The sequence below is a fragment of the Chenopodium album genome, chromosome 12 (genome assembly GCF_948465745.1).
Source record: "Chenopodium album chromosome 12, dcCheAlbu1.1, whole genome shotgun sequence".
In the NCBI taxonomy this organism is placed as follows: Eukaryota; Viridiplantae; Streptophyta; class Magnoliopsida; order Caryophyllales; family Amaranthaceae; genus Chenopodium; species Chenopodium album.
Genome location: NC_137845.1, coordinates 32,880,960 through 32,893,245, shown reverse-complemented (window position 1 = coordinate 32,893,245; position 12,286 = coordinate 32,880,960). Strand labels below are relative to the sequence as shown.

Sequence of the window (12,286 nt, the reverse complement as noted above, 5' to 3'; positions counted from 1 at the left end):
TGATTAGACCTTCAAGTCGACTATCCGACCGTATTAGGTGCTTGAAATATGACTTTGATGCTTGGTAGTGGTAAAATGGTAATTTTGGTACCATTTAAATATCAGTTAAAATTTCCCGCAAGTCTTTCGATGGAAAAATAATTGACAAAAGCTGCGAAAAATCGTTCAAACTTGGTCAAAAGATGCTTGGAATATGCCAGGAATATTCGTTGGAGAAGGTCTTGAGGTGTGCAGGACACACATGTACACCGTGTCACGTGGCATAGTGTCGTGACATGGTATAATCTGCCGTCAGATGGCATAATTTAAAGTGACGCGGCGTTTCTTCCTAATTGTGGAATTAGTCAAAAATGCAAAGAATATTCTCCTTGGGATTCCAAGAGCACTCGCGTGCACCGTGTCACGAGGCTGGGCGCCGTGACGCGACATATTTTGTCGTCATGCGGTAAACTCTACCGTGACGCGGGGCTACTTTTTCCGCTGCAGCAATCATGCGTGCTCGAATTTCGTGCCGTTTGATCTGCTGTTGTACCGCGTAGCTTGGGATTGAACAGTGACACATCACGTGTTACCGTGACGTGGCATAAAGTACCTTATCATGGTGCTTGTATGCTGCTTTTAAATTCGAAAAATTGCAGCTTCTTCTTCCTCATTTCATTTTTGCTGCTGCTGCTTGAGTTTATTGCTAATGCCGCCAGCTTTTTCGAGCTTTTCTCATTCGATTCTCCATCAAATTCACTCAAATTTCTTGCTAGCTTCCTCATTTTTGAATCTCTACAAGGATCTACGTAAGTTTCCTTACCTTTTGTCTCAAATTTTGCTGTAAATGATCCATTTTCGCATGAAACCCTTAAAAAATCAAATTAGGGGGTTTTGATTTTGAGCTTTTATGTCAAAATTCTTGCCCTGAATTAGCTTGTATATGAATGTATGTTGATTTATGAGCAATTTGAGACCAAGTTTGCATGATTTGGGGAAGAAATGAGCAAATCACCATTTTTGGTACTACTTTGTGCGTGAATGTGATATTGTTGTTCCTTGTTGTTTCTTGCACTTGAAATGATAATATAATTGTTGTAGATCTTGTAAAATATGCTATGATGTGCCAATCTGTTGTTTTTGTGCAATTTCGAAACATGCTCTGTTTTTGTGTATGTACTACATTGTCATGGAGAACGTAGTGTCATGCGATTAGGAGAACTGTAGTATTAGTTTGTCATGGAGAAACTAAATACTAGAAATGATTCTATTATTTTGCTAATTTTTAGCCTTGAGGTAAAAATTTAGCGCATAATGGGAAATGTTACTTGAGGTAGAGATAAAAAAAAGGTTCATGGATTGTGTTATTTATAAGATGTTGCATGCCTTTTGTGCTTTTTGAAATTTAATATTATCTTGCGTTGTACATTTGCATTTGGCTTTTGAATTCGTTTTTTTGTGCCATTGTCCACGGGTGCTTCTTTCTCTTTGCGTGTGTGTGTTAACTGGTGAGAGCTGAATGCATCTTAGCAACCGGATATAATAAGCAAGGATTAAGTTCTTTTTTTTTAGAGCCATAATAGTTTTCTAATTTGTTGTTATATAATTTTTAAACATTTGTATCTTTTAAGTCATTGATGTTCTGTTGCAGGGCAAGGATAATCTTTAGACTACTCACAATTCAACTTCTTACTTATGTAAGTATATATGTTCTTTTTACTTAAAAACTAATATGGGTATTAATTATAAGTATATATTACATAATTGGATGAACCCTCTTATTCCTTGGATCATGCAATTTTTCTTAGTTTCTAAAGTTGTTATACTATTTCCATGTGTCCTTTACCCCATTTTGGGTTTACACGAAAAGTCAATTTTCATTAACATTTTAATATAAGACAAGTGTTCATTCGTTGTTTATGTTTAATAAAAAGTCTTTTGTTTTTACTAATATCATGTACTACTTCCGTTACATATTAGTTGCAACTTTGGGTATTATTTGTGAGAGATAAAGTATTACAAAGTTGCAACTAATATGTAATGGAGGTAGTAGATATATTTTAAAAACTTTACAACGTGATATATTCAATGGCCATAGTTGGTCAATGCTGATTGTAGTTACATTAAGTTTAAGGTGATCATCTTGTTGTTGGTACTGGTGGTAGAGCTTGAGAATGATGATCATCTATTTTTTTTTTTAATTTTTTTTATGAACAATCTCTAAACTCGGTGAATGATTGTATTCAAGGACTTTCATCACATGCCAGAGACAAGAGGTTTATGTCTTTCTAAAGAGAAGACTATGACTAGTGTATGTCCTTAAGATCCTTATTCCCCTTTATCGTTTGCCAAATCAACCAGATACTAAGAAGGCCAAAAATAAGAGGACATAGACTGGTAGGAATGAGAACACAACCCCAAAAGCTAACCCAAAACTGTAAAGTTATAGCAATTCTTGTTCTATATGGTTTGCCTAGGTAAGCTTCACTACTGATGATTATTACAATATTGAACCTAGCTCACAGTGGAGGTTGCTGGCTATACTTCATTATAAGAATTTCAATTAGTTCTATTAATTTTCTTTCAATAAGCTAATCGGTGATTATTTTTGCTTTGTTAACATACAAGTTGTTGACGGGTGCTATATATACTTGCTCATGAGTTGATGCATGGATGATTACGTCTTATAGGCATTGTTTAAATTATAGAAATACAAGAGCTTTATCCTCAAAGTTGGTAATGCTTTCGAAATGAGAAACATATTCGATTAATTACTTTGTAGAAGCATATTAAAGCCATTATTACTGCCTAAGTACTTCTTTTGCTTAATTCTAAAGGTCCTTTTGTTACCCCTTTTGTTGAGGAGCTTCAAAGATGATTAGTACGTCTTCATCAACATAATAGACTTTAGGTTGGTCTTTTTTTAATGATTTCTTTTGACTATATTAAATTATATGCACTAGATTAGAATCCCGTGCAATGATATATAGTATATAATAGATATTTGGAAATATTTTATTTGGGTATATATGGAATATGGTTGTCAAACTTGAAAGAATATATCGTATAACTAGTTTATTTAAAGATTTTGCTAATAAAAAAAAAGGTGGGAAATTTTTTTACAAGGTAATGAAAAGTATCATGGAAGGATTTGCTTTTAGTATAGGTTAATAGAGGAGTGAAAGCTCAGAACTGAAATTAGAGCCAAATTTCAGAAATGAATTTAGAGCTGAATTAAGAACTGAATTTCAGAGCTGAATTCAGAGATTAATTTCAGAATAGAATTTAGAGCTAAATTTCATAACTGAATTCAGAGCTGAATTTCGGAACTGAATTCAGAGTTGAAATTCAGAACTGAATTCCTTTATTCATAAATGTGCTAGTTTCTCAGTTTCTCATCTAACTTGTCGTAATTTATTTTGGGCTGCACAAGTGATAAAGTAAACATAAAGGGAATACATAATGCATATAAACTGAGTTAAAGATCATGAAAAACTATCACAGGAATGCATAATCAATTGAGCTGAATTTCAAAACTAAATGTAGAATTTGAAATCAGAACTGAATTCAAAGCTGAATTTCAGAACTGAAGCTCAGAACTTTATATGGAATTAAAATTTTTTACAAGGTAATGAAAAGTGTCATGGAAGGATTTGCTTTTAGTATAGGTTAATATATCCTTATTGCATTGATCCCTTGATAATTGATATGCATTATGACCTCAATGATATAATGCCTTTTCCCTCTAGGACTGCTAATCTATAATGAGCTTTATAACATAATAATAAAGGTTGCAAATGACTATTGTGGATGCATGACATACATCTGGTGATGAATTTCATGGATTGGCCATAGAATGAATTATGGTTGACTATTAAAGTTCATATTGTTTCTTTTTAAATATGTACAGATGTTGTAGCTGTAGTACTGTACCTTTGAGTATTTGCTAAACAAACTTCCAGTTGAGAACCTGGATCTTAAGTTGTTAGAATGTCTTTCTTTTTCCCTTGGCATTTCTTTCTTAATTATCATAATGAGCATGTTATGACATATTTGACTCCTTGAATTTTTCTTTTTGGTTTTCATGTGCGTTTCACTATCAATATGTATATATATATATATGTATGTATGTATATAGGAATAGACTTTGCAACGTAAGTTTCATGTGCCTCCGAACGCTCGAAACTCAAAGTTGTCCAAAATATTGGAGCTGTTAGTACACAACATTCCTACTTAAATAGACTACGTACTCAGAGGCATGAAATTAAAAGTTATTTTTCATTCGTCTAATCTGATGCATTTTATGATTTTTTTAGACCTTACAATGTATATAGGTCACGCCTCAAAGGAAATGCTTTCAAAATGAGTAAGCCACAATTACTACACCTAAGAATGGAGGTAAGTGTATAATTCTTGCTTTTTTGTTCTATTAGTAATGAAAGTACTATTTAATTTATTAAATTATTGTACTATGTTTATTTGAATTAGTGTGCTCAACAATGTGGTGGTACCAAATGTGCTTATTAAGTAATGAGATACATGTATGAGATAGTATCTTCCCATAGCGATTGCAAGGGTGATTTGAAAGAGGTTAGTGATAAATTTACCTCTTCTTTGCTAGCTAAAATGCTTGATATCAAATTCCTGCCATTGAACACTTTATACGATATTGGCATCAATATTGAGGATGAGCTAATAAAGACTGTCGGTAGTAACAACAATAATAAAACTAGGAAAAACAAGAAGAACGACCTTCCTTCTTCTTCGTCTTCTAAGCTCAAAAATACTACCAACAATGTAAGCCAGGTGGATCTCAATGAAGTTTTAGCTCTCGATGCTCCATTACCCAAGAAAAGGTGAACTTATAATCCTTTAGGAATGACATATGACGTTGCTTTTGATCACCTCTACAGTCAAGGCGTGATCACACCTATTGTGATATTTTTAGAGCCAAAACCTGAAGAAAGGAGTGCCAAAGTGGAATTCCATTGTCCGCTGCAAGTTCCATCAAGGAAGGGGCCACACTACTGAGCAATGTTGGAATTTAAAGGATGTTATTCAAGATTTAGTGGATGCCAATAAACTTCTTGTCCCTCAAGGTGGCAAGAAATAATAAACAGCGATGAAGACAAGACCAAGATGAGCACTTTGAGCAAGATTTCATGATGTTTTCTTTTTAATTATCATTCATTACCTTTTTCCCCATTCACGTCTAGCATAGGTTATTCTATTTCTGAGTTTCTATATGTTTCTGTATGTTTCGTTCTCCCTATTCCATTAATAAAATGAGCACTATATTTCCTTTTACATCTTGATCATGCCACACTTTAGGTAAAAAAAAAAAAATCAATTACAGAACCAAACACAAGGTATACCAATGACTTAAGGAACCATTGCAACCCCTTCATTCCCCTTAAACAATTCAAACATATATTCCATTTCTTCACTAACCACTTTTAGCCTCGTCTAACGATTGGCTTTCATTTCTTCAACCCATATTCACCTAACCTTGGGATGGGAAGGTGTGTGATTGGTGTAACATTCAAAAGCAAGTTCAAAAAAGAATGATAAAAATAAAACAATGACTAAGGGAAAGTGTTCCAATGTCTTTGATATGAACACGTCTTGGATTACGTCTCTTATTAAGTGCTTGGTGCCATGCTTGAGAAACATGAATGCTAAGTAAGTGATGGACCGCATGATCTGAGATTTCCCACATTGATTCAAAAGAATAAAAAGAACAAAAATTCAAAACAAAAAAAAAATTGTGAAAAATAAACTTGAAAAACTTTCAAGTTCCAAAACATGATAAGTGTCATTTATGACGCATTTTAGGGCGTTTTTCTCCCTTAATTTTAGGTTTATTTTGGTCTTTCTTGACTATTTCTAGTTCTTTTAGTCTTGTTTTAGTTAATTTTGTCTTAGTTTATGTTTTTAGGCCTTAGTTGAGAATAATTTGCTTTTTGCTCGGTTTCTAGCTTGATTTACATGTTTTTCTATGTGTCTTTCACTCTTTTCTCTCTTGGTCTATTTGTGTAGGTGCTTGGCACTTTCTTTGATGCTTATGACCTGAGAGAAAGCCGTAAAGTTCAATAGAAGAAGCTTGAAGCTAAGAAAGAAGCTAAGAAGTTGAGCAATTGTAGTACTTAAGGCTAGAACCCTCCAATCACCCCGAGCATCACCATAGGTAGCAAGGAGCAGCGTAGCTCAGCAGCATGCACCGCGGCGCGGTGGGGTGCACCATGGTGCGGCGGCCCACATCGTGGCAGAGTGAGCTGCACCATGGCGCGGCAACCTGCCTCTACCCACCGTTAGTGCGGCCTCTACCGCCGCGGGCTCGGCACTACGATTTTCCAAACTTGGCCAGCTTCCTGTAGATGCCCCGGAGAAGCCTCTCTGCTGGCCCGGCCCTTAGCCACCACGGGCGCGGTCTTCAGGGTTTTGTTCGCGTTTTATCTCCGATTTTTCTTCTTTTTCTTCTTATAATATAAATAGAACAATTTATTTTGGGGTTCATTAGGCAATTTTTTACATTTTCTCTCTTCTCTTATAAGGATTAGGGTTAGATTAGGATTTTCTCTCTCTAGTTTAGGAATAGTTTTATAGAGAGATAGCTTGGATTTCAATGGAGATTTGAGAACTTGAAGAAGCATCTTTGTGGGTTCTCTTCTCATCTATTCAATGAGCTTTTCTAAATTTCTCTCACCTTTATTGCTTTGTTTAATTCATGTTTTTGCTTAATTCTTTGGTGATTAGAGTAGATAATAAGTTTACTTGTATGATTCTTGCTTTAATTCTTGTTTTACATTGTTTTCCATGTTCTTTTTTATTATGATTGCTTAGATTTTGTTCTAGGGAAATGGATGAAGGGGATATTGATGTTTTTAATAGATTAATTGTGTTTAAATTGTCATTGAGGCTTGATTTGTGGACATGGATGATGACTTTATTGCTTAAGGTCTTTCTAGCTAATTGCCCCTATAATTTTTATCATGCTCTTAATTAATTGTGCCAGAGTGAGTTAATTGAGGGTATAATTTCATCCATGTTTAGGCTAGTTTAATTGCACAGGAGTGAATTAATTTAGTTAAGTTAATTAGCATCTCTAGTAGAAAAAGTGCTATTTGTAACTGGCGAAATTGACTTTTTGTAAGTGGCATTGTTGGTTGCGAATGCCACCGTTACAACTAGTGAAAATTATTCGTAACCGGCTAATGTCAATTACTAATAATATACTATTCGTAACTGACTTAATCTAACGCCAGTTACAAATAGTCTATTTTTCAAGTTAGAAACCATACTATTCGTAACTGGCATTTAGTTACGTCGTGTTACAAATAGGGTATTATTTGTAACTTGCATATCCTATCGCCAGTTACGAATAGTGTATCTCTTTTTTAAAAAAAATAAATAAAATGGAAGTAGTAGCAAATTCCAATACTGCCACCACCCGTACTCTATATTTTTTTTTTCAATGTGAAGATCATAAATTATTAACAAACTTTTATAAAATACAATAATTATCAATCTAAACAATATAAGGCCAAATTTAAGCGACCTCTACATATACATCATCTATAATAATACTGAATTGATGTACTTGTAAATTACAAGAATATCTTTCCCAATTAACGATAAACAATACTCTAACTAGAAAAGCTAGTTAGTTAAATGATACAATGGTCAATCTTCAAATTTTGACGATTATGTTTGTTTTTGCTTCACAAATGTGCCTGTTCAATCTCTCCGTATGAATTTTCAAGTACACGAAAAGTCACAGTTGATCAAAAACTTACTAGAAATCATGCACCAGCTCGATCTACAAGCTTCTTGAGCTCGATTTAACATTTCACATCCTGAAATGAGAATTTACAAATTATAGTAATGAACTAATTGAAAGATCAACAATGACTATAATATTGATAAAATAATCCTCAATGTTTTTTAAAAGAGTTTTATGTTTTCAAGAGAATTTTTACTAATATCCTATAACATTATATTGCCCATAAGAAAGCCTATAACATGTTGTGCTTTAATTAAGAGCCATGGTGGTACTTACAGATTTTTACTGATTTTATTTTATGAAAAGTATTATTGAGCCTCCTCAAATCTGGTTCTTTGAACCCACCAAATTCCCCATCCAATTTTCCAATGTGAATTTTGATCTAAATTTAAAAAAGACAAAAAAAAAATTAATCCCCAAATAACCGAAACTAAATTTAGCAACTCAATCAAAGAAATTTACCTCTACACTAACTGAGGAAGCAACCCAAAAGACGAGAAGAGGCTTCATTATCATTTAAGCTGAGAAAAAAAAAAATTCATTAAAACATCATTAGCAGCATTCAAAAGACAAGAAGAGGCTTCATTGTCATTTGAACTTAAAACAGAGAAGAGGGCCTGACTAGCATTCTGACAAATTATTAACAACTAGAAATTTTAAATGCTAATTTTCCTAATCCCTGAAGGAAAGGTGATGTGAATTAAGAGGCTAATTCTTTTGAAGGATCTAATATACTTTTAGAAGGTCTACAGAACTCCATTATAGGCTGCCCAAACAAAGAATTAAACAAGGAAAGGTTCAATAGATCAAATGGGAAAGAAGGAAGCTTGATCACCAAGGAAGAAGATTTACAGCAATTCACTTCCGGCGACGATGACTATGCAAACGCGCCGATCTGGGTCCCACACACCGGCGTCTCGGCACCGGATTGAGGCCAGCTACACGCCAGTCAGGCCGTGTCACCTATGGTGGCGTGTGAGGTTGTTTTGTAGCGGCGATGTGAAATGGCTAATTTTTTTTCTTGAGTTTTGCTTCCAAGTTTTTACATTTCACTTGAAAGGGTTTTTCTTGGTTTAAGCACTTAGGATAAGCTTTATTTTCTATTATTTAATTGCTATAAACTTCCTAAGGTTGTTAGTAAAGTTTTTAGTTAATTAGAGTTTGTTAAGGATTAGGTTTCCTATTCTAATTAGAAGTTGTAATTCTATTCTAGTTAGGATACTTGGGGAACAAGCTTAGGGGTTTGTCCTAATCCTTTTAGGGATAGAATTATTTATTTTTAGTCTATAAATAGAGGAATTTCATGGCTGTTAGAGACATGAGATAGAAAATCAGATTAATTTCAATAAAAATTGTTTAGCTTTGCTTAAACGTTTTCTTACTAGTTTTCAATTCAAGGAGTGGTTTTGATAATTAGAACGTGCAATTCTTATTTCTAGGAGTAGTCTAAAATTTGTTCATCAAAATACTTAGTTCTAGGAGTAGTCTAAGTAGTTTGATTAGGCATTGAATTCGTTCCAGAAGTGGTTGTTTTCAAGGTGATATTTACAGTTACTTTCAATCGTTTTTGGTTCGAATTTCTGATCAAGAACGAAGCTTTATTCTAAGGGTGTGATTTTAGATCTTTTATTAGGTTAAAGGGAATTAATCCACATCAAAAGGTTCATTAAGAATTCTAAAGAAATATTCACCACCATCAATCTGTTCTAGCAAATTAAAATTTTCACTGCCAAAGATCTATGTTCTAACAAATGAGGGTTCAAAGCAAAGTCCCTAATTTTAAACCAAAAGGCATATAAATATTATCTCATAATCCTTAAACTGTTAAACAACATTAAGAAATGCAACTAACGTACCCCAACTTGTAGTTCACTGTAATAAATGTGCAACAACCAATAATACATTATAACAGGAGTTTGGCAAAGTAGAACCTACATATTAAAAAAGAAAAAATCTCCCAAATTGATAAGGCAATCAACCTTCATGTAAAGCCCCTATTCGATTAATCAATGAACATGGATATGAAGAAGTCACTTGATCATATCTTTTAATGGCCACACCTAGACAAAATAGCTAGGATTATTTTATGCTAGACACTTTTATGCAATTTAATCAACTAATGACCAGGTACTCCTTATCTTTCAAACATAATTTAGTGGTTTATATTCATGAGAGTTTTGACTTATACTACATAACAAATGTTTCAATTAGTTAGTAATCTTGATATGCTAACAAGTAGCAAACATACAAGCAGCGAGTAAAAAAATACAGAAATAACTGTCAATTGTATAGAAGAAGGCACCATCATAGATATTAAACTCCCATTCCAATTATATACTACTTTAAATGGCCAAAACAATCAAGGTTCAAAATGCGTCAACAATAATTGTAACAACCAGGTATAATTTCCTAAACCTTCCAATTATTTAGCATATAAGAGTATAGTTGATTGAGAATTACATAAACCGTTAAATTTGGTATTGGTTGATTTGATACCTCCTTTGAGATATTTGTCAATGCCTTTGCAAACGTATGCTAGAAAATACTCTTTGTCAGAATACTCAAAAGTCAATTTATTACTCTCATCAAACTTTATGAATAATTTGAGAAATTCTATTCACAAAATAGAATAAGAAAGCTAGACATCTCTTAAACACCAATAATCAAGCACACATTTACACATGCTACAAGGAGAAAACATACATTGTACCCCAATTATATGAGTGAAACACACTTAAAACACCCTTAAATCACACAGGAATATCACAGCAAAAATCTCAACATAGCTCTAAGAAAAACGAACTAAAACAGAAGCACATACCAAATTGAAACAAAACTGACCAATTTTACAAAAACAACCCAAATTAATAGCAAACAAACTTAAAATATTCTAAAATTTTATAGGCAAAGAATGGACAAAAAATTACCCAAAATTCAACAAATAAATCACCTAAAAATCATTTGTAATGAAGGAGAACGAGCCCGGAGAAGTCAGACCTCTAAACTGTTTCAGCGAGATTCTACCAAATTTCTCAATAAACTCAAATTATGGCTTAAAATTCTTCAAAAACTAACGTTTCTAGTCACGTGCACTAAAATCGTCAGATTAAATACGAAAATTATAGCCAGAAATCATAACGAATGGAAAAACAATGTTCCATAAAGTTTAAAACATAAAAAGGAAAATCGAAAATAAAACTCAAACATATCAAAATCCACTTCAATATTACTGGATAATGAATTCTGATGAGAAAAATTAACAAATTCAACTAGAAATTCATCCAACTCGCCTATCTCATGAATAAATTAGATATAAATTCATGCAAATTAGATAGTGTAAACTACTAAACTAATTAAGAAAGTTCAAAACAAACCCTAGAATTCTTCTTAGTTCATATAATCAAATAATCACTTCTAATTAATCAATAATACATAAATTTGGTAGAGATCGGGAGCATACCTTGATGATATTCTTGATGAACCATTTTTGGAGAAGCTTTAGAAGAGCTTTAAGCAGTTCAGAGGAGAGGGGAGTTGCGGGTTTATGTAGGGAAAAAAAAATAAAAGTGAAGGTGGGAGGAACAAAGAATGCGACTGATTTATCAAAAAAATGTGAGTGGTTCGTGCTAGTATTAGTAACCGACCTGAATAAAGCTCATTTTAATTAATACGGTCAATAAAGTTTGACTTCTTATTTATAACTGACCTTTTATATGTCCATTACTAATAGTTGGTCAACCAATCATTGACCTATTATTTGTAACTGACCTTGGATATGCTAGTTACTAATACTATTTTATTTGTAACCAGCATAATCTATGTTAGTTACTAATATTGTTGTTGTAACTAATAATATAATTTATGCCAGTTACAAATAAGGCGTTACAAATAGAATTTTTTCTACTAGTGCATGTTTGATTGTGCAGAAGTGAGTTAAATGTGTTGATTTCTCCTAATTAAGCTGTTGATAATTTATGCACATTTGGTTGGTTGAATTCATCATTATTCCTCAATTCCCCTATCCCTAGTGCTATTATCACTTGATTTTATTTGTCTTGTGTTACATAATCTTGTTTCCCAACTTCATATCCAACCTAGTTGTTTAATTGACTAAAATCATTGACCCTTAGTCCTTGTGGTTCGACCCTTCTCTTGCCCCTATACTTTTTCTAGGGTAATAAAATGTTTAAAAATATCGTTTGATTAGGAGGAGATAGTTCGCGACCTATATTCCTACCTTTTATCTAAACACGATTGCACATCTTGAGGGGTTTCTCTCGGTCTTGAGCCTTTTCACCCTTTCTTCTCCAAACCATCAACTTAACCGCACCACAACCCTCAAAAGACCTCTTTGAGGTGTACATACACTTGTGCAAAGTTCGGCAAGAGCTACGTTTGGCCTGATTCCTAACGGATACGTAGGCAACCTCACATCGAGGTGCGGCCACATTTGTAATACCCTAAAAATTTCCTTCTTTTAAAATACACTTGCTACTCTAATTAAAACTCTTTTTAGGAAATATC

At 33.4% G+C, this 12,286-nt stretch overlaps 2 long non-coding RNA genes across 2 annotated transcripts; one reads left to right on the top strand and one right to left on the bottom strand.

Annotated features, from left to right (window-relative positions):
* The first annotated feature begins 683 nt into the window (after window positions 1–683).
* LOC145572315 (uncharacterized) lies at window positions 684–4,569 on the top strand. Its single transcript, XR_014096775.1, has 4 exons — window positions 684–788; window positions 1,631–1,676; window positions 4,314–4,377; window positions 4,468–4,569. It is a non-coding gene; the product is annotated as an uncharacterized LOC145572315 (long non-coding RNA).
* A 2,981-nt stretch (window positions 4,570–7,550) lies between these two features.
* Window positions 7,551–11,349, bottom strand: LOC145572314 (uncharacterized). Its single transcript, XR_014096774.1, has 3 exons — window positions 11,223–11,349; window positions 8,225–8,283; window positions 7,551–7,835 (listed from the first exon to the last, which is right to left on the bottom strand). It is a non-coding gene; the product is annotated as an uncharacterized LOC145572314 (long non-coding RNA).
* Between the last annotated feature and the right edge of the window lie 937 nt (window positions 11,350–12,286).